Below are 23,472 nucleotides of genomic sequence, written 5' to 3'. Positions count from 1 at the left end.
TGTAATATTCCAGAGCTATCACATTCTGTTACTTGGAGCTCATCTCGTTCCTTCCCAAAATCAAATATAAATTAAAAAAAAAAAAAAAAGCCTGTATATCATGTATATCTAAGTGGATAAACACATATAGGATCAAGTAGTGCTGAGGGATAATAAAGGGGTGTCTACATCAAACAAATTAGATAGTCATTCTGATGTGAAAAAGGTTCTCCAATTTATTTAGGTGTAGGCTTGTGATCTGTATAATCCAACACCCCCTAGAATATAGTGAAAGGCCTGCCTAATTTGGAGTACCCATACTTTGGATTGCCCTCAGCAGGTCTCTGACTAGGCCAGAAACAAGGCAGGGACTGCACCTGCTCGAAGCCTGAGGGCTGCTAGGAGGTGGAGCGAAGAGGCCATCCCGCTTCATGGACTTGATTTTGGCGATGAGTGATCAGCTCTGGGCAAGTCTCTCTGCAAGAAGGTGGTGCTGTGATTCACCCCTTTGGGCTGGGAGCAAGGTAATCATATTCTCACACTTCTCAGGACACAGGTAAGAGGCAGGTAGAAACTGGGCAAATTTTGCTCGTGAATAACTGCAGAGTGTCTTGGCACATCAGTCTCCATCAGCTACAAGGCCATGCTAGAAGATGGGCACCCACACTTGCACTTCCCTACAAAACAGATGTTTCTCCTCTGCCTTTCGATGGAAGAAATGCCATGAAGTACTACAATGGTAGTTAAAAATGTACTTGCATACTACGTCATGGGAGAGTGGGCTAATAAATTAATGATGACTAACTCCAGTGCTTCAAACTGGGGGAAGAAAGTTCCCTGGAAGAGCAAATTAGGCGACGTGTTATTACTAACAGTTCCTACAGCAGTCCAGTGGGTACAAGGCACTTTGCAGACAGGTCTCTTGACCTGCAGAACTGAAAGAAGAATTATATGGTACAGAATGATGTTTTTCCTCCTAGGAAGGGTAGTTTCTGTGAGCTAGAGCTGATGAAATCTGCTCTGCTTCGTACCTTTTCTGGTCAATGCTTGGCTGGACGATGCCTCTTTTTTGTGCCTTTCTGGAGAAAGAATAAACCACCTTATTCCTGCATCTGTTGAACTTAGCTGCCAGCCATTTTCAGTTTGTTGCAATAAATGGAAAGCTCCTAAACTCTGGCTGGCATAAGAGTCCAACAGCAATGAGGTCAAAAAGGAGAGAAGCATTCTGCACTTTGCAGAGAGCTGGGATATTTGCCAAGATCAAGCACAGTTTTTTCTCCAGCCAGTCAAGGGACACAGAAGCTTTTCCAGACGTTGTTGTCCAATTCAGAGCAGTTTGGCCAAAAGCAATATTCTGGAGGAATCCACTCTGGGCTGACTTTGGATTTTATTTTTAGTCAAACTGTCTGTCCTTCATTGCAAGGAAGAAAATACCATACAATCTATGCTCAGGCATCCACAGAAATATTGCTTTGAAACATTCTGCAGGAAGAGCAATCCCCGCCACTCCTGCTCCTTCACACTGGAGTACTGTCACAGTGTCCATCATCTGTTCGTGTGGTTTCCAAGCCATTCTAGCGTACAGAAATCTCAGCGTCCTGTCAGTGGGGCTCAACCTGCAGCACCCATTGCCCAAGACTGGCTCCTGCAGGCCACATTTCTGCCACCAGGGCTTCAGGTCAGGGGGAGACAGCATCAAGCAGCAGGCCTTCCCCTCTGCTGTTGTGTCCTTCCTGATCTTGTCCTTGGCACCAGGCTTCTCTGCAGAAACACTTCTTTCTTGTTGCAGCAAGCAGTTTTACAGCACGGACCCACCATTTATTACTCACTGCAGTCATTTCTGCTGCATGCCAGTGATTAACTAACTTCTTCATAGTGGTGAAAGCAAAGAATGGGCTCGCAGAAGCAATAGGAGGAAAAGAGAAACACCTCTCAGTTTTCTATGTGAAGTCCCTTGGGTCATGTCACATGATCCCAATAAAGTCTATAAACCCAGGGCTTCTTGATAGCCAGAGCTTTACCCCAATGCAACATCACATCTTGTCGCTAATCCCGTTCAGTTTACAGCTGCATCCACAAATGCCATCCTTTTCCTTCCTCTCTCCTGCCCTAGGTCCCCGTTCGAGGGTTGCTAGACCCTGGGCTCATTCCTCTGTAAAGAGTGTTAGGAAAATCATCTGCCTGCCTGGCTGCCCCGGGCTGCCCTGGAATACCAGTGCATTCGGCCAGCTCAGTGTCATTCAGAAATGTAATGAGGTCTCCTTAGAAATACAGTTTCAGAATAGATTTCCTGGACTCACAGAGGTGCAGCTCTGGTCACAAACTAATCCTGCTTAGGGAAAATCCGGACACAACAACAGCAGGGAGAGATATTTCTACTTAAAACTACAATAAAATCCAGTCTGAGATTTCTAACACCTTTTTCAGGTTGCCTGTTGCTTTCTGCTTATAAAGGGGTCTGTCATATGCACACAGCACAGGGAATCCAAACTTCTCAAAATCTTCTTGCATGGGCATCTGACAGATGCAGAGTAGCAATTTCTTACAACCACTGATGCTTAGTGGCAGCTCTCTGTGCCCATTGCTCTCAGAGATGCTATGTCCTATTTAACAGATCAGACCACATATAAATGAATGAAAGACAGTTTCAGTAGAAGGACTACGAGCATCCCCTGGACTTTTTGCTCAGAACCTGGGCTACATCCAATCTTTCAGCATACAAAATAGAGTGGATATAGTTTATCATAATTTTACCTTTGCTTACAAACCAGAATTTGGAGCTTCCTCTTTCATTCCCCAATAATAAATTAATTGCATGTATAGTCGTTTGCAGACCATAGCAGCCTTTCTACTTTTTTAATGCACTGTAATAGAATATTATAAAGGTTTAGCTAGGATGAGAGCTTAACTTCTCTGTGTAAAAGCTTTCACGGTGAACTAAAAATGAACCCAGCAAACAGAGCAGCTAACAAGCTCACACTGGCTCGGTTACAGACAGGTGAGTCGCTGCTCTATGATGGCACTTGGGCACTGGTGCCTGTGTGCAGGCAAGCACCCAGGAGCTGCCGTGATGAGCCCAGAGGACATGCCGCTGCTGGGTGCACACAGCAGCAGCAAGGAGCTGCCAGCATTTGCCAGAGCCACTCTTTTCCACAGCTGCTTGTTGCCCACTCAGTGCCCAAGCGGCTTAAGCACGACACCCATCAGCCTGTGAGGTGTCAGGCTCAGCGAGACAGGAGACACAAGGAGAGGCTAGCTTCAAAGAGGTAAAAATGAGTATATCTGTGGTCAGATTAGGTGTTACTAGAGCCCTCTGCTAGCCTTAGATAAATGGATCCTGCAAACACAGCAAGCAAGAATCTAGTTATGTTCCCACCTCGCATCAATTTAGAGACCCGGCAGTATTATAGTGTATATAAAAATTGTCGTCATTTTAAATGATTTTTAAAATTATATAATATGTATAATCAGATGAAACTCACTCCTTATTACTACCTACGTACTTCTGGAAGGCACCGGTTTAGTTGAGGACTGCACATAGCTTTGGCAACTCTGGATGAAGGGTAACATATACAGGGAGTTGGATCTGGCAGACAAAAGCCTTCAGTGAGGGCACTGACAGAGGTGCACTGACGTGTCCAAGGTGATGGAGATGTACGTTTCTGAAGTTGAGATCTCTCAGATGTGCAGGTGACCTCTAAATCAGCCAGAAAGCTTCCTCTCCCATCTTTCCACCTGTCTTCAGCAGGGCAGCGCAGACATGAGCAGCGTTGTCATTCCCAGGGCAGCCAAGCCCTGTCTCCTTGTTCTGGGCTCTCCTACGCCAGGCGCAGCACCCAGGCTGCAGAGCCACCGCTCCCTGCGTGCTCAGCGGAGGTTGCTGCTGGAAACTCCCCTTGCACAGCTGCTGGCGCAGCCCCAGTGACAAACGCAGAGTCACATCCTCCCTCCCTGCTGGTGAGCCAGCATTACCTTGCACCTTACGTTATCACCACAAAGCTTCCTTCCTCAGAGGGCCGAGGGCAGGAAGCGCTGCCTCGGGCACTGCTTACAGAGCACGCACGCATCCAGCTATACCGAGATGAAAGTATCCTCAGCCATTTCCTCCTCGACAGCCCAAGAACTAGCCTGCTTCTTCACTCGGCTCTTTGCCACAGCCCTCCGTGACATCACTTACAAGGAACAAGCCTAAACTTTCCCAACTTGCAAAATGGAATTAAATCATATTTGCCCGGTATTGTGCATGAGTTTACTAAACAGTAAGCATTCGACTTATAGCAGATACGATAATAATTAAAGCTGACAAAGCGTTTTGGTCGAGTGGGCATCGTTCAGGCACAGTGATCTAATAGGAGAAGGTGCTAACGGCAGGGCAGAGCTGTGCCGAGCTTTGCATCAATCTTCAGGCCCTCAGCCCAGCTTCACAGCTGGAGGCATTTTATTTCTCACTTCTCCAGCAGCCATATGATATACAGTAGGGGATGGGAATGAAGCTGGGGGTAGCCAAGGGTTCACAAAAAATCTTTCTGATACCCCAGAAATATAACCTGCAGCTTCACTAGATGAGGCGGTGAATAGGGTTTGGGGGAGACCATTCTGGAGCCATGCAAAGGCTCCTCATGGAGCCAGGGCAGGTTTCACTCCCCAGGCAGCTCGGTGACAGAAGCACGGGAGGGAAACGACTACCAGAGATCTTCTGGAAAGAGGCAGGAAGGAAGTGGGAGTGCAACTTCCTACTCAGGACAGTGAGATCTGACCCCTGCTCAATTTCCCTATGACTCAAGTGGTATTTCTTAAAGCAGCCCTTCTTTCAATGACTAAAAAATAGCAACTGCCAAAGCAGAGGAGACTGCTGACTAATGCTGCACTAGAAGATACATCCTTCTCCTGAGGATAAGTTGGTACAAGCACCAATTTCTGGATGAGGTAGATAGACCAGACTGCCAGTGGTACTCCATTACAGCTGACGTACAGCTCCCATGCAAATTGTTTTCTAAAATGTAGAGAAGATGACTAAACAGGGCAACTTCAATAAGACTGTTCTATAGCTCTATTATGATCTACATGAATGACATTTCTAAGGGACCTACATTTTCACCGGCAAAAGTTTTTGGAGTGCTCAGATGAAAAGGGCATGACAACTATTAGCAGAGACGACAGGCCTTCCCTCAGTTAACTCCCCTCAAACATGAACACATCATTCAGAAAAATATCTCATCCCTACGTTGTGTCCAGTGATCACAGCCTTCAGCAAGCAGTGGCAATGGGAGGTTCCTCTGACCATAAAAAATCCGTGCTTTTTTTCCAGGCTGTATTTGTTGTGATGGACCCTCTCTCCATCTGCTGTTACTGTGCTTTTGCCTGCCAGACTGAAGACACCTACAACGGTGTGCTCCTGATGGGGGACACTTGTAGAAGGTGAGTTTGATTTAACTAGAGGACAAGAGGAAAGAGCAGCACTGCAATTGCCTGCAGGACCCCATTGGAAACCAATCTTCCAAACAATGATTCCCCAGGAATTGTGTTGAGTGCTGGTATGATACCACTGTTAGAACTAATTTTGTCCTAATATATGTTTAACAAAATCTCCTCGCAGAAAAGTGTTATTTTTCTTTACTTGGCTTATTGTTCAGGCTGGTTTAATCTTTTGAATTTACCTATTCTGCTGCAACAGAATGTATGTATTCACCACCAGATTTCAGTTGTTGCAGGTGACTGCAGGTGCCATCTATGCGCTGGGGAGATGTCCCTTCCCCAAGGAGTGCTCATCCAGCACCTCGGAGAAGGACAGTGGTCAACAGACACGTGAGATGCCCACCCCACTGTGACGCCAGGGAAGGGAGAAGCCCAGGATACAAAAGCATCATGCAGACTCAGTATCTCTCCATGGCAAACATTCTTCTTTTAACACATGGTTAAAAGAAGCAAATATCCCAGGGGAGAGCAAATTAGTAACCAGTATCTGACACTGTTTGTCTTTCTCCTGATGGATGAGCCATTTCTTCCTCTCTTTCAGACTAATACTTAGCTGTACTTTCCTTTTAATGAGCTTTTGGATCACAGCCCAAAATGGATCAAAGACGTTGAGGGTAGGAGGGAGGGGAGGACACATGACCCAAACGTTTGCCTTTTTTCTCTTTTTCTTTACAAACATAAATTGCACTTTCATTATTGAGGTTAATGTCAACAGAGGAGCTCAGTGCCTTGCTTCAGGAATGGAGGGTGACCTGTCTGCCATTTTACCAGTGACGGATGTCAAGCAGCAGGCAGGTGCAGGAGAGCCCTCTGGAGAGGGGCAGAGAAAGGGTGACTGCTGCCGATGGGCAGCACCCACCTTCCTGAGCAAATGCAACCTTGCCTGAACAAATACAGCAACCCCTGGGGGGGAAAGAAGGAAGAAGATTAATGGGTGATTTTCTAATTCTTGCGTGACACGAGAACCTGAGTCTCAACGTGGCAAGAAATTGCAGCTGTCAGGAGAGGCAGGAGCAATGCAGGGCAGGCAGGAGATTGTGTCACATCTCCATCCTTCCTTCCCTGTGTCCCTGAACTGTGATTAGTAAAAGTCCACCGCTCTCAGCAGACAGCTTTGAGATCAATGGGTGGGAAGCACGCCTGCTGCCTCGAGCTGTTGTTGCGCTACCAGCCTAGTCCAGAGTATGGGCCTGAAAAGGGGAAACAAATAATCCTGCAAGGTTATGGCCATCAGGACTTGGCTGTTTATTTTTGACCCATTTTTTCCCTTCTCCAGTAGAAAGCTTTGCCAGGAGTTTGGAAACTTGCACTTGACTACACGTGCCTACCATGAAAAGCAGCTAAGTGAGAACAATTAGGAGGCTGATGAAGCTGGCAAAGGACAGGAGGAGAAAAACTGAAAAAAATACAAAACAAAACAAAGCAAAGATTATTCAGCAGAAGGTGAAACAACAATAGCTGTAAAGAGACTGCAGAGCCCCCCTCAAAAGACTTGTAGCTGCTTAGGAATGGGGGATGGCTGTGCACCTGGTGGTGGAGGGCCAGGAGGGAGGCACAGCCCCCCAGTTCAGCAGAGATTGCACGGATGCACAGGAACTCCCTCTGTCACAGCAGCTGGATAGCTGCCTGCTGCCGAGGACAGGTGGTCCTATGCACAAGCCCATGTGTGCTCAGGAGCAATGACCACCACAGGCAGCTGCTGGGCAGGTAACAGGACGACAGCCAGCCCCCGGCTGCCACAAGGCCTTCGCCTGGCATTCAGACTGGAGAAAGGCCATTTCTAGCACAGCAGGAGCCAAGCATCCTCTCATCAGGCTTTAGCAGTTTTTGTTTGCTGTCGATATTCCTCCTGCTTGCCGAAAGTTCCCCCGATGTGGGGTTCCTGTGGCGCTCTGAGCAGTGTGCTGAAGGCTATCCCGCTCCTGAATTGTAGGGGGGAAATACCGCTGATAGGATGCAGGCTTTTATTTCCAGGAGGCCTCCTCACAAGAGGCAGTTGCCCTTCACCAAGTACATTTTGTGTATTAGTCTCCAAGTGTGAATGAGCAAGAACAGCCCATGGTTCCTGGCAGGCCCTCAGTACGCTGCCCTGCTTGTTGTACGCTTGCAACACCTCTGTTACACAGACCTGCTCGTGGCATACTCCAGATGGCAACTCAGGACGATGGGATTAGCTGTACGGAGCACACTCCTACAGAAAGCGAAGACACTGCCAGGCTTATTTGTTGGTGATTGTGTGCAGAGCTCCGGAACATGCACGCTTTGTTCTCTGCATTTCCTACCTTTAAAATGTCTCTTCCCAGTAGTAGACAACTGCCATGCTTTGTTCGGTTTCAGTGCTCCTGTCGGAGGGGGCGGGGAGCCACATACACTCGTATATATAATTCTCTTCCTCTTTATTTAGTTTTCTTTTTCTTAGGGTAAAATAGGGCCATTTGAGCCGGAAGCATAGAGCTGCTTCTGATTTGCAAACCCCCTCGCTCTACCCTGAAATAGGGTGATTTAAGAGATTAAAACAAAATGTTAATAACCTTATATCTGCTCTCTTCAAATATTAGCTATGCCAAGCATCTAAACACAGAAGAAACTTAATGAGGTTCCATAAGATGTAGAGTGTGAAACACACCCAGGAGTAACCCAGCACACACTAATGGGCATTCCCCAGAGTTTGTGACTCATGGATGCGTTTGGTACTATTTCTGTAGGGCAAACAGCAAGAAAAGTAAGGCAGCCACTAGCAGAGGTGTCTGCAAGCTGACTGCAGAAGTTGGTAATGCCAGAAGACTAGAGAGTGGCTAATGAAGCATCTCATTTCAGAAACGACAAGGGGAGACTCCAGGGAAGTGCAGTAGTGACCTACATAGAGCAGAAGGATACAACAGAAAGGCCTGGAGAGGTGAGGACAGCCAGGAGGAGAGAGAGAAATCGTCAGGGCAACACAAGACTATATCTGCATGAAATAGGATGCAATTAAGCAAAGGAAAGCATCCTTTTCACTGTGAGATAAATAGGCAAAATGCACTCTGAGATGTGATAATAGCTGATGTTTTGTTTATTTTCATATTTTAAAAAATGGATCTATGCTGGGAATTCAGGTCAATCAGAATGAAAAAAACACAGGCGTTTTTTGCAAACCAAAACATGGGGAATTTTTGTATAAATTCAAAGAAACATAAAAATGCCCCAGAATGTTTTGTCTGAGCCTTCAAAACAGCATAGAAATTTTCTCAAAAAAAGTGGAAAATAAAAAGGATAAAAAAGATATTTGAGAGCATCTCAACAAAATACTGTTACATTTTAAAAGACCTTTACAGGGTTCCTTCCCACTGAAGAAATTCAGTAAAATTGAGATTAGTTTACAAAATGTGCTGGTTTACCTCACTTTACATATTCTAGGGAAAAAAAAAAAAAAAAAAAGCTACAGCCAGCAGCTGTTTCTAGAGTTGACATCGTCTATTGCAGCACTCAGAGCAAAACTAAATTATCTTGTCTCCATTGAGCTAATTGTTGTGAAAAAAAAAATCACCTTTTTCTCAGCAGAGACCACATCCGAAGGTGTGATACAGTTTCCTAAGGAACACAGAATGTTCCCTTCCACAGAAGTGGAGGGGAATCTTGTTGTGGCAGACGAAGAGCTCACACCATGGCAGAGGTGGTAGAAGGGGCCCTGTGTCACTATGACCACTGTCCTGGCTTGCAGAGCAAACCAAGGGGAACGTGAAGCAAGTTAAGTTAAGGTGGGAGCAAGTACTGCTTTCTCCTCTTCTGCTATGAAAGAGCACCTTCTAAAAAAGGGGGAGCCACAGATGGTAAAGTCTTAAATTACCATGGCGAGCTTTGCTGGAGAGTGTCTCTAGTCCCCTTAGATGGAGCCCGTCTGCAGCTGATTCACGGAAGGTCACGTCTGCCAGTCCTGCCCGACTCCTGAGCCTACTCATCTAGTCAGGGCGGCTGACGGGGATGAAAGAGTGTAGCTGGTTGAACACATTTGATATGGCTCTAGACAGGCAGACTGATTTGCCAACTCAAAGCACAGGAGAGGCTGAGAACTCTAGCAATGGATTATAAATTAGGTCGGAAACACAGGCGCAAGGTGTGGGGAAGGAACGTGGCTGGAGCTGGGTGGGTAAGCAGCCTGAACAGCTTTCTAAACCTCTCTGCCCCTGCAAGTGTCTGTTCCATTAATAATTTGCTCTGTCAATTGATACCGTTTTGCAAACCTGAATAACTCTGCACACTCAGCAACGAGGTATTCCTGCAGCTCCTGGGGTATGTACACACACATACCTTTGCAGTGGGACCGTACACCAAGTTTGATTTCGAATGTGAGCGTAGTGCCACGCTGGGACGTGGCCGCTCCGTCGGGAATGTCTGCAGGAGCTCGGTGCCAGCCGCTGCTCCCAGGGCTCTCTGCAAGCCCTGTGACTTGCTCGGATTTGTCTCTCACTCTGGCGGTGTCTTGCCAATCAGCTGACTGCAGGTATCTCATGCCGCTGACAGACGGCGGTCCCTGGATCACAGGTTACCACGTGCAGCTCACTGACAGCAGAGCGGGGTTACAGCAAGTCCAGCTGAGTGCTCAGTGGGATCTTTCGTGCTCCTGGGCAAGAGGGCAGGATCTGGCCTCCCTCATCTGACTGCTGGCTCACAGACTGGTGACTGTCTCGCCAGCCACAAGCCCAGCTGGCCACGGCTTCTAAAGTCATCACCTTCTTGGGTCTGGGCTCGAAGGCCCTGGGAGTAAGAAAAGCCTCCCCCTGAAGGGCAGCTTGGCCCTTGCCAAGCTCAGGATCTGGCCAGTGCTGGGAGCCAGGTCTTGGAGGCAGCTGCTCCCTTCAGGCCTGCAGCTCCTGCTGAGCTCTGCAAACCTGCCCTTCCACAAGCACACATTGCACAGGAGTGTGCTCATGATGTAGAAATCTGGAGTACAGATATAGACCCTAAAAAGGACCCTGAGCTGTGAGCTACCAGCCTAGTTCAGCCTTGTATTAATCATGTTCACCTTCCTGCTGCTGCAGGCCCTGTGGCTTCCTGCTTGCTTCTCCCCCTGCAAAGGGGCACAGAATTTATCTCAGGCAGGAGCCCAGGAAAGCTCCATGTACCCTTTGCCTACCTCTTTTTGCCTGTCTCCTCATTAGTCATACCTCTCCCTTTCGCAGGCAGTTCTCTCCTTCCTGAAAACAACATTTATTTTGCATAAACGGAAGTAGGGAAGGCAAGGGACTGGCAAGGGACTGCTGAATCAGAGTCCCCAGCTATTAAAAAAACTACAAAGGGAAGTGTGATTTTAGGAATATGGAAACTGGTAAAATCTCTGCTGGTGGGTAGGTCAGCAGTGACAGGGAACCCAGAAAACTATTGTTTCACTGTTTAGAAATCCCTGCAGTATGATTACAAAACACTTGGGTGTAGAGAAGAATCTCACTGAAATGGGAACCACGCAGTACAGCTGTGCCACTGTGCAGAAATCACAGCAAGACCTTTGTTACGATAGAAAAGTGCAAATCACCAGCATGTGTCACTGAAGACTTTGTGCTGGTGTTGCTGCGAATTTTTGTCCAAGCTATCAGGACGTTAACATCTATAGACCCATTTAAGATGGTGGTAAGCTGGATAGGTAACTATAGATAGGGTCTGACTAGAAGTTGTCATCTAGCCCTTATGGTCTCCAGCAGCTGTCAGGAGAGGATGTTCAGGAAAAAACAAAGCAGGGTGTGGACAGAGCAATCCCTCTGCAGCAACATCCTCCCTGCTTCAGCGATGAGCAATTTAGGAACTTTCTGAGCTGGAGGCTGCTGCCAGGCTTTGATATCTGATAGGCACTGACAGACCTACCCTTCTTGAATTTGTCTAATCACTTTCTGAACCAATGTGAACTTTTGAACTCTACTACAGTTCATAGCAATAAGCCTCAACAGTTTTAATAGAGGGAATATTGTGTGGAGATACAGTGTGAGTTGGGAAAACTGACTTCAATTTGTTTGTTTTGTATCTATCAATAGAAAATCGTATTAGCTAACTTGTATTGCAAGGTAAATAAGCATTTCCCACTCACTTTCTCCACAACATCTGTGATATCAAATCTATCAACTCCACCCCAGTCATCTCTCTTTTAAAAAAAACAAAGAAACAGAGGCTGTTTGATTCTCCATGCAGAGAGCTGTTCCCTATGTATTATCACCCCAGGTCCCCTTGTTAGCACATTCCTGAGTCCAGCGATTCCCTTTGTGGGGTAGCACGACCACTACTGCAAGACACTCCTACATGACTACTACTCCAGCCACTAGCTACCTGTAGATCTCTACAGTGGTGAATCTGTTTTGTTCTTGGGTCTTGCTCTATACACATCAATGTACATTTTTGACAGCTATTGAGCTGGCTGCAGTTTTCAGAGAAATATCCACTATGACCCAAAGATCTCTTTCCTGAGTTGCACCAGTTAATTTAAAGGTTATTGCTGTCCACGTATGGCTAAAATTATTGTTAAAGGATACAATCCTCTTAAAGTATCTGATGTTAATCTCCTTTACCATGTTCCTATTGATAAGCTGGTGTGTGAAATTGATTCCTAAAAGCAATAGTTAGAAAATTTCGTATGAAATCTCTCTTTGTTATGAGAATGGCATTCTTAAGCAGAACGTGGCAAAACTTGGAAGCAAACTCTTTCTTTAGCACTCACTTTTATTTTATGGGAATTTCTAATATATCCAGGTTCTTTCTCCTCTGTCAGCTCCGTATCACAATGCAGCTTAGGCTGAAGGCTGAAAGTCATCACTGATGGTTGTGAAATGAGTTGCTATTTTTAGTTCATTTAAAAATTCCCATTAGTTCATCTCAAACACGTGATGAAATCCTCAAAGAGAGAAGAATTGAGTCGGCAGGGAGAAGAAATTTTTCCTGCTACCCTACGGTTAAATCTCTGAATGAAAGAATACTGAGGATAGGAGACTGTGTACCTGCTACATCTGCTGTCTTTGTCTCTGTGGATAAAGGAAGAATACCATCTAGTTGTTACCCCTTACCATAACCAAAAAACACGAAGGGTAGAGCCAAGGTCTCTGAGTGCCTTACAGACGATCCTATGAACCCAGTAAGCCATCTTTCATCAAAGCCACGGGCTGCTTTAGAAATTATGTTTTTTCTTTGAAAAATCAAGCCATCATCTTCCTAGGTATTAATACTAAGCTCATATTTTCGTCTCAGCTTCTGTCCCAGCAGGACTAACATAATCTTCATTGGTTTGCAAATTGCAGACAGCTCCCCTACACCTACTCTACTTTCTCAGCTATGTTTTTCCTCCTGAAATTGTTCTAGAGAAGGGGTTGGGGGGGAGAGATGTTCCCCAGTAGAAAAATAAAACTGTTTGCATGATAAAACTGATGCCTGTTACATGCTAGTTTAAACAAAAGAACCCTACTGTGGACATTTTCTTCTGTAGTGCAGAGCAGCTTGGAAAGCTGTATAATGCATCTTGACAGCGGTACAAATCACTAAAGGTCAAGGGCTTGGGGATTAACCACATCCCCATACAATAGGCTGGTATAGAAAGGGAAGGACCATGAGGGTTCAGCTTTAGAATGAAAGATTTTGAATAGAGCTGATGAAAACGGATTTGTGGAAAGGAGGGACTAGCAACTTGAATCCTTCTAGTACTCAGGCAGGATAATAAGATCTCAGTGCAGAGGCAAATATGGTGCTCTCCCCATTCTTTTTTAAAGCAATCAACATCTGGTTATGAGGACCCTACTCCTGGCATATCTTTTCCTTTTCTCCCCAAATTTACTTTAGCTGCAGGTGCTCCATTCAGCTACAGATTTCCAGAGATCTTTGCTATTTCTAAAGCCTAGATCAGGTTAAAGGACTGGAGGTTTCACTTGAAAACCACTGTTCATCCACAGTGACAGGCAAGCTACTTGATTGTTCTCTGTCTCAGTCTCCCTGTATAAAATGGAAATAAATAATCATCTTTCTCAGAAATACTGCTAGGTTTAATTCTTGCAGAATTTCTTGCAGTTATAGTGTTATATAGTACAAAGCATTATAAAACAAACACTTTAGGTTGACAAATCAGGCCTGCTTCTAGCATAGTATTGAGAATTACTGCTGACAGGATAATCTTGCCTATGGAAATCCCCACGGTTTGACTAGACTGAGGTAGATGATTTGGCAAGTGAAATGCTATCAACTTAAATCCTATCACTGATGGACATTTTCAAGTCAATCCCATTAAGTTAGTTCTTTAAGTAAAATGATGGACCACAGTTTTGGAAGGTCATGATTAAAAATAATATTTATCTCAGAAGCACAGAATGATCAAAGTTGCAAGGTACCTCTTTAGATCATCTAGTCCAACCTGCCCAGGGTCAGCTACATCAGGTTGCCCAGGACCATGTCCAGCTGGGTTTTGATTATCTTCACAGACGGAAGATCTGCAATCCACAACTTCTCTGAGCAACCTGTGCTAGTGTTTGACCACCCTCACAGTAAAAACCTGTTTTCTTGTGTTCAGATGGAATCTTGTGTGTTTCCATTTGTACACATTTCCTCCCTTCCTGTCACTGAGCACTACTGAGAAGAGTCTGGCTCCCTTGTCATTATTCCCACTCATTAGGTACTTATACACACTAACAAGATTCCCCAGGCTAAACAGTCTCAGCTTTCTCAGCCTCTCCTCGTATGCAAGCTGGTCCAGTTCCTTAATCACCTTTGTGGCCTGTAAGAGACTCACTCCAGTATGTCCATATCTTCCTCCCTTCCTCACTACTAACGCAGTGTAGGATACTGTTAGCCTTTTTTTCTCTTTTTTTTTTTTTTCCTAAAGGTCCTTTTTGGAAAAGCTGGTTTCCAGCTGATCAGCCACCCATGTGTACAAGTGCATTGGGTTAATCCTCCCCATGTGCAGAACTTTGCACTTCCCCTTACTGAACTTCATGAGAATCCTCTCTGCTCAGATCTCCAGCCTGTCCAGGTCCCTCTGAAAAGCAGTGCAACTATCTAGTGTAACAACCATTCCTCCCAGTTTTGTACCTCAGAATCATAGAATGGTTTGTGTTGGAAGGGACCTTAAAGACCATCTAATTCCAAGCCCCCATCTGCAAACTTGCTGAGGGAGCACTCTACTCCATCACCCAGGTCATTAATGAAGATGTTGAACAGTATTGGACCTAGTGTTAAGCCCTGAGGTACACCTTCAGTGTCAGCCAGCTCTCCCAGGCCCTTCTCTCTCTGGCCGTATCTCATGGGATTCTTCCAAACAGATCTCTGAAGAAATTGAAGTCTGCTCTCCCAAAATCCAAGACTGTTGTCTTGCTTTTTGCCCTGCTGCCTCCTCCTGGAAGCCTGAGCTGTACCATCTGGTGGTCATTGCAGCCAGGGCTCTGTCCAGCTTTCATGTCCCTGACCAGTTCTTCCTTGTTTGTAAGTAACAGGCCCAGCAGAGCACCTTTCACTGTTGGTGCTTCAGTTGACTGTGACAAGAAGTTGTCATCAATGCACTCAAGAAATCTCCTAGATTGCTTGAGCCTTGTTGCATTATCATTTCAGCAGGTATCAGGGAAGTTAAATCCTACTATGAGGACCAGGGCCTGTGAATCTGAGGCTTCTTTCTGTTGTTTGAAGAAGGTCTCATCTACTTCTCATATATAGAAGTTTGAAGTGAATAATTGACCAGGTTAAATCAAGGAAATAAATTATGGGACTAGAAGAAACCATAAGCAGATATGCAAACAGATTCATGAGGTCTATTACCAGATCAGGAGGTCTACAGAAGATACCCACTACAACAGCACCCAGGCCAGTGGGTACCACTAGTGGGTAACCTTAGCCCATAAGCTCTTGCCTGGCTCCTGACAGGTCCCAAAGCAGAGTTCAACACATTTCAGCTGTTCTCTCACAAAAAGGGCAACTCCATCTCCCCATCTTCCCAATCTATCCTTCCTAAAAAGCCTGTATCCCTCTACTGCAGCACTTCAGACATGTAAGCCATACCACCACATCTCCATGACCCTAATGAGGTCACACCCCTGTAACTGCACACAGCATTCTAATTCCTCCTCTAATCGTGACTACTGGGGCCTACGACATCCAAGATCCCAAATGTGCTGCTGTACATATGCTACACTGTGTGTGTGCTACAAGCAAATGCTCCATGCTTGCTTTGGTAGAACCCCTGGATTTTAGAAACAAAGATGGAAGTTACTCATGTTTTCCAAAAGCTGGCATACATTTTCTTAAACTGCTGTACTAACCTAGGTGCGTATCTGCTTATAGTTTCCTCATTTCACTCATTTGTGCCTGGGTGAGTTAGTCACTTCAAAGATCTATCCACAAAATGCAGCTGCTTTACTGTACATCTGGTTAACAACTATATTACTCCCTTTGGTTTTGTGAATTTGAATATTTGTACAGCTCTTTCCACTCAATATTCAGGTACAGACTCCTGTAGGAAAAGTGTTTATAAGTTTAATATCTTGTTGTAAAGAAAGTAGAATGAGAGAACTGCTCCAGAGAACAATCCTTACAAAGAAACTATGTATCAAAGATGACAAATAATGAATGTGAGATCACAAGGGAATAATGTGATAAAAAGTCTAAGGCAATCCTTGGATGCACAATCAGGAACACACTGCAGAAGCTACCTTTGGATATATTTTTTACAAGACTGTTGCAAGACTAATTGCATATAGATCTTATGTCCTCATTTTAAGGAGAACTCTTCAGGATAGTACAGTAAAGAGCCACAGAGATTATTGTAGGTCCACAGAAAATTATTTTGAGTAGACCCAAAGAGCTCTGTCTATGTATCAAAAAAAAAAAAAAAGAGGTTTGATTTGATTCTAGGATAAAAATACCTAAGGAAACCAGGTACCAAAGGGCTCTTCACATTACTAAATACAGTACAGTCAGAATCAACTATTAGAATCTCAGTCCAATGAATTAAAATGAAGAACAAAGAAAAAGTTTTAAGCAAGGAGTAAGGAGAGAACTACTATGGAAAGTGGTAGATTTTCCAACATCTAACATTTTCCTAAGAATTTTGAACGTCTAGAAGAGATGTTTCGATCGAGTTGAAATTATACTTGATTGTTGCAAGAATAACTTAGAAATTCAATGCTCATGACATCCATATGGGATATCAATGTTACGACCAAATGGTCCCTTAACAGAGTAAAAGAACTTTGTAATTTCAGAGCCCATAGTCAGTCGAGTCTACTTATTCTGTAAGAATTTGGACCATGAGTTTAATGAAGTCTTTGCATTTCCAAATCTGATTTAAAAGCATTAAGTCACTCCTCAAAGATGATAAGCTCTGGAAAACACACAGCTTCAGATATTTGATCCCCTGAGAAGACAGATATACAAAGAATTGCTTACATAGTCATATCAACATTTCAAACAGGAGTTTTTCAAAAGACAGGTTGTTTGGTTCTTATACTTCAACTCTGTGATTCTGGCGTGTGTCAACTGCATTGTCTGAGCTTTCTGTGACGTGCATGCACAGTAGATACAAAACACCTCAGCTCAAGCCTTTCCTCCTGTACATGAGGAGAAAACTGTACATCAGAAATTGTTTCCTGTATTAGAGATCAACTGAGAGGACTCTGTACCAGAAAAGCCTATTGAAATTATTTTTCCATTCCCATCAGTGGAAGTATTTTTCCCTGAAATCAGTAGCAATGACATTATTGAGTATCAGCGAAGCGTGGCAAGGACAATGAAGCTTTCAGAGAACACTCTTCTTTTAGCTGCACTCACTGGGTAATGAATGTTAGTGTTCTTTGCCAAAGGGCATGGCATTTTTTGCAGCTCTCATTTCAGTAATTTTGCTATGATACTTGTGCTCATTTTTTTTTTCAAAAAAAAAAAGCAAGACAAGTCAAAATACTATAGGCTATATGAACGGTGCATCCCACATAACACGATTGACTGAAAAGATGTCACTGAATGCCACTGTTTATTAGTAGCATGGCTCCATGAAAGAATTATTATGTAGGATTTTTGTTCACTAATTATGTGCTAAATTACATTAAATTATCACAGTAGTGCCTCGTAATTACAGTTATTATGACAAACACCAAACAAATGAGTAAAGGAGTGACCTCTTTCATTTGAAAATAGGCAACATAAGTCTCTCACCAATGCCAGCTTTCTGAATATGCAGCATTAGTGTCAATTTTCATTTGTGATTTACAATTGGAAGGGCTTCTTCAATTAGCTTTTTTAAAGCCCACTGCTCAGTGAAGGTCTCCCCTGTTTAGCTTACACATGAATGGATAACACTGCTCCCACTGGCTGTCAGTCATTTCTTCATCCACCTTCCCAGTGGCCTCCCCTTGCCTACACAGTCTATGGCACAGCATTCTAAAAGCCTCCCGAAGCCACCTCTCAGAATCTGTTTTTTAAAACCACATTAAAGTTATCCAATGTTAAATTACTTATCTCCAAAATTTAACTAGGGTGAGGACTCTTGTGGATTTTTGATTAAAGTCATGTTTTACCTTTTATGCCAATATCTAACTAATAAAAATCCAGGTAAGGTTTAAACTCATATTTGCCTACAGTGCAATTCTCACATCTTCACCTTTATCCAAAATACCTAATACAAGAGTTTGTCACAAATAGGATGCTAACTTAGACAGCCTGTGGATATAATCTACTGTGGTAATTTTTATGTTCCTCTGTCCCTTCAGAACCCGCCAACAAGGTTCCCCCATTCCATATCTAATCCACAGAAGAGTTAACAAGTCACACTTATAAGAAATCAAGGAGGAACTAGTCACCATTCCTACACAGCTTCTAACATTGGCTTGCCAGACATACACAAAGCACGTTACCTTTCCATTCTATTCAATGACTATTAGTAACATGATGAATAGTTTACCGGCATATTTGTTTCAGGGAATTGTGAAATTCCAATGAATGTGTATTGTTCCTACTGCTGAGATAAGGTTAGGTCATGTGGTAGTTACTAGCACAAATAAAAAGAATGACTATATGTGCCACACAGCAGCTCCTGAATGAATATTCCTTTAGTGTAGGCACAGCAATGTTGTTACTTGACTGACCAGTCACCATTAACAACCACCCTAGTTTGAACTGCAGCTATACAGACAGTAATTACTGGTTGAATATAAAACTAACCTGGAAGAAACTGACTCAGCACAAGCAAAAAAAGATACTCATCAGATGACATTTCTTATTAAAGATTTTGCAGAGAGGATTAACTAGATGAAGATCTAGCCAGGCTGAATGATATGCTCAGAAATAATACATACTACACATGGCAGGGATATTTTGAATATTAGATTGCTTTTCTGAGAACCAAAGACTGGATGTCATGCTACAACTACTTTGAAATTTTGAAATCTATTAACCAAGTGCTTTCAACAAATACCCAATCCTCACCTAATTCCAGAGACTGTGAGTACTTGTATGCTTTAACAAAATTTTAATGCAATAGTAAATTCCAGTTACAGGGCAGGTTTTATTTCAAAGTGCTTTATAATCTATATGCACATAGGCATGTTTTTGTCCACTCTTTAAACACAGTTTCCTTTTAGCCTCTATTGGCTATTCAGACAGCACTGCATCATGGTTTTAGAGCAGGAAATGTTGAGGCTGTGAAACAAGTCTGGCATTTAACAGTATAAATCAGAATTTGGTGAAGATTCCAAGGCACAGTATAGAGAACTTAAATAGAAAGCCAGCTGCCTGTACTCTCAGAGAGGAAAGACTTTGCTTTCATTTTATTTTTCATCTACTTTGTTATTTGTCTAAATGACAGCAACTCTTGAATGGCGGTACCCCTTAAAAACATGTTGAACTGAATCAAAGGAAAGAGGATCCAATACTATTTCCTTCAGTGCCTGATTTACCCATTCAAGATTCATTTAGCTACAGACCTGACTAATTTTGCTTAATTCATCAAGATCAGAGCCCCAGTTCAATGGCTCCAATCTATTTTGATCTATTATTTACAGAAAGAAGAAACCTCCTTCTTCCCTGTTCCCCTCCCTTGTACTATACTAAAAATTTATTGTGGTCACATTCTTCAAGTTGTAAGTATCTGTGATATTCTATTTGTTTACAGGAAGGTCTATCTGAAGCAGAATAAATACAGAGTTGGCCAGAGGTGAACAAAAGACTAGCTAGGGAATAGCTGGGGTTAAGTGGTACGGTTCCTATGAGAATCCCGTGTGGTATGTTTAGTATCTATTGATCATCAGTTTCTCTGAGGTGCGTACCTTTTATCATCCTCATGGAATCCCAGTTGGTACACATTGAAAATGCAGCCCTGTGTCACTAAGTCTTTTATAGGACTGAAAGGGAATTAGACTTGTGAGTAACAGCTAAATCCAACAGCATGCTTCGCTGGTATGCTGTAAGGTAATATACTCCTTATGTACATGCATACAGTTTTTCAGCTTGCTTATCTTACGGGTAGTGCCCTACTGCGCTGAACTTGGCACACCAAGTCATTTCTCCTTCCAGAGACAGTCAATGTAATTTCCCACTCTGCGGAAGTAATGCATTTAAAGATATGTTATTATTCTTGTAATAGAAGACGTTACTGAAAACATACCTGGTATTTCATTATCATGATCAAGATGAGATGACCCAGTCATAACCTCCGTAAACACCATCTGACTCACCACTTTGTTAATTGGTTTCATCTACTCTGGTGCTATCATCAACAAGTTTTTATGAAGCGGGGGTCAGAGTTACCATGTCACTCAGCACTGTATTGCTGCATTATCCTCATCTAAACATGAATAGGTTTCATCCTTCATAGCCTCATTGGTCCATTTGTTTATTTGCAGACTATAATCAGATTAATCTAATATATTGTACTGCATACCTTCTTCCAGCCTGGACTCCCAGGTAACTATTCAGCTGTCATTTTGAATAGCTATATATAGAGTCTGTTCTCAAGCATTTATAATTTGCACTTTCTGGTTAGTGGAATATTATGAGTTATAGAACTCCACCCAAACCTATATTTGTATAGTTTGCTCTGCTGTCTACATCAATCATGATCTGATTTTTTTTTTTTTGGGGGGGGGTGGTCTTTGGAGCTCCAAAAACTTTTACAGAAGATATTTTTCTAATTCCATGTTTTATTTACTGATAATCAATCTTAGTCAATTCTGCTTACTATCAGATTTTTTCTAAATACTTCCTTTCAGTATCCATACTTGGGTCACAGGTAAGGAAGGACAGCACGCACTGCCCTTGTCCACGTTGTCAAATAACTGTTTGCAAAGAACAGTGCTTCACTGACCTCATAAAGTCGTTTATTACTTGAAACATTGCCAGGAACGTATTTTTGATACTTAATACTGCAACACCCCCAAAAGAAACTACAGCAGCCAAGAGGCAGGTCTGTTAGCACTCAGCTGCAAAGACTAATAAAGGGAAACAAGTTCATTATTGTGCACCTGTAGCAACCCTGTTAATTTATGACCCTCACCTGAGTACTATTCACCTTGCAGTGTGGTGTCAGAGTTTGTGTGATGGTGAAACAACAGCCTCCAAAGGACTAACCTAGCAGCACGGTGTGGTAGGTTTGTTAACAATGTTGGGGTCCAACTGTGCCGTGATACTTGAGTTACTGCTTAAGACTGGAGGTGGCAGGGCAGAGCCAAAGCATGCCACAGAAAGGAAAATGGAAAACTCACAGATATCTTTCCTATTAGGTCCTATGCGGCTGATAAAGGCCCCAGTCCCCTCTCTATCATTTGCTACCTTTCAGAAAAGTTAAATGTTACTGTTTCCCAGCCATTAGCCCAATCAGTAGATATTTCAGGATAACAGAACTTATTTCAACTAACTGGAGAAATACATACTTCTATGCATTAGGCAACTTCAAAGAATATGATGTCAAATAGGGACAGTCTATTTCCAGTGATTTTGAAAACTTCATAAATAGTAGGGCTATGCAGTCAAATCCAACTGAAAGCTCGGGAAGCAAAACATAAGGACACTGTCTGAAAGTAGTGCACTGACAACTCATCAGCTGAAGCATGCTAATGTGTCTCTGTTTGTCAAATGACTGATGTTTTCATAGCAGAAATGACTGACGGTGACATTGTCCATAGCTTAAGGCCTCACTGCTACAGGATCAGTTTCAATAGCTTTAACCGTTGTTGAAAGCACTTTCTCTGTTCCATTGAGAAAGACACTGATATGAATTTATTTAGCAGTTTTTAGGCCACTGTTATATTGTATTCAGGATGGCTTTTTGTTATTGTTGTTATTGTTGTTTTCTATCAGTAGTTCAGAAGTTGTGGGCTTAGAAATTTCCTTGTCTTTCTCATACACAATATCAACACAAGAACTAAGAAAACATAATCATCAACAACAAAAAAGAAAGCAGAAAAAACCTTGAGAACTAAACTCTTTGGCAGATTTTACTTTCCAGTTTAATGGTAAAGCTCAAACAGGTTGAAGGGAACTCCCCTATCCACTGACAAATGATAGATGAATTGCACAGTAATGGATATATATAAGATTTGAAATCTACCTTTTCTGGAACATCCCTATCTACAGTGATATGCACTGAGGATTACTATCACACTTTAGGGTAAGAAATCCAAGAAGAGAAAGAAAAGAAGCTTTCTTCCAGTTAAAATTGGTAAGGAGGGTAGTCAGATAAACAAAATAAAACCAGATAACCACTCTTCAAATTGACCAGGACACCAAGCCTATTGATTTTGCAGCTGTGAACATGCAAAGCCAGAAAGTCAGAGAGAGAGAGAGATTTTAAATACCACATCCCAAAGACAGCAGGCTCCAACAGTGCCAGGCCCTACAAACACTATACGGGACAGTCATTCAGGACAAACTCAAGTGCATGACTGCTAGGAACTTACACCCTGAACTTCTTTCTTCCAGTACTGTTCTCATACCCCCACCTTTTCCCTTAGTGAGATTTATATTCCTTCGCTGCTTAAGTGGCAACAAGGGATGCAGAATGAAGAACTGACAATTCAGACAGCCATGAACAGGACAGCTGATGAATTAGAAGTAGGCTGGCTCTCTGAGGTGTGAGGGATTGGGGAGGGAGAGGTTTGTTTCAACAGGAGGAGAATTAGACTAATCTTGCAAAACCCCAGTTTAATTTCTTACACAGATTCACTTTGATCTTGCATGAAATGCAGGGGAAGCTTTGGGGATGCCAGGGCAGTCACTGAACAGTGTCAGAGAACCAAGAGGGATAACTAACTCTTGCAAATACTGACTAGCTTTGACAACAGGGAGAAGTGACTACTCTACTTCTACAGATATTTAGGATTACTCACCAGATCTTTTCTCTTCATTCTTTAGGTCTTTTTCCTTCTGTGCTCTTGTAGCTTACTCTCCCTCTGTTGGACTGATTCCCAAGGAGTGGCCTTTCTGCAGGTGTAGTGTTGTAACAGCTCTGAAATGTTAGTCACCATTTTATCAGTGTTAAAATGTTCTCAAGACTATCCCTCTAAGAGAACTGTCACTCAACACACTATCTAGTAATTCTCTATGATGCAGCAAGTCAAAAGATTAAATAAAACATTCCATTCATGTTGTTCATCTCACCTGTTCTGTACCCAAGACTGAAGATCAGTCTGAGGAAATGTGTACCAGCTGTAAGGTGTTTGTGTTTACATTGCAACAGGTCAGTACATCTGTTCAACTTTCAGTAAGAAATGCCTTTGTTTGTGGTTCTCTTACAATACTCTGAACAATGGTCAAAGAACTCTACAGAGATATTTTTAAAGATTCGGTTCCGATTCAACTGATGCCATTGTAAATCAGGAATAACTCCACTAAGCTGATTTTATGTAAGATTTAGTTCACATTTGCATGCAGTAAAGATGTGAGCCTTCTGAGTATTTAGGTAGAGGACGTAAGACACACTTATGACAAATCCCGAGTATGATAATGTACTTACTGGAGATACTGATGCCCATGTTATCTCAACTACATTTAGTCCAGACTAGACTCTAAACCCACTGAAATCTCTACAAATATTGCCATCAATAT

At 43.1% G+C, this 23,472-nt stretch overlaps 1 long non-coding RNA gene across 2 annotated transcripts in view; it reads right to left on the bottom strand.

Annotated features, from left to right (window-relative positions):
- LOC308196769 overlaps positions 1-23,472 on the bottom strand; it is a 79,771-nt gene that overhangs the window by 48,272 nt on the left and 8,027 nt on the right. For both annotated transcript variants that reach the window (XR_013952385.1, XR_013952386.1), the window contains exon 3: positions 22,755-22,873. This is a non-coding gene — a long non-coding RNA (uncharacterized lncRNA). The remainder of the gene's footprint in view (positions 1-22,754; positions 22,874-23,472) is intronic.

The sequence above is a fragment of the Anser brachyrhynchus genome (assembly GCF_964034855.1).
Source record: "Anser brachyrhynchus genome assembly, chromosome: 5".
Classification (NCBI taxonomy): Eukaryota; Metazoa; Chordata; class Aves; order Anseriformes; family Anatidae; genus Anser; species Anser brachyrhynchus.
Note: the sequence above shows the minus strand (reverse complement) of the source record. Positions and strands in the feature narration are given on the sequence as shown.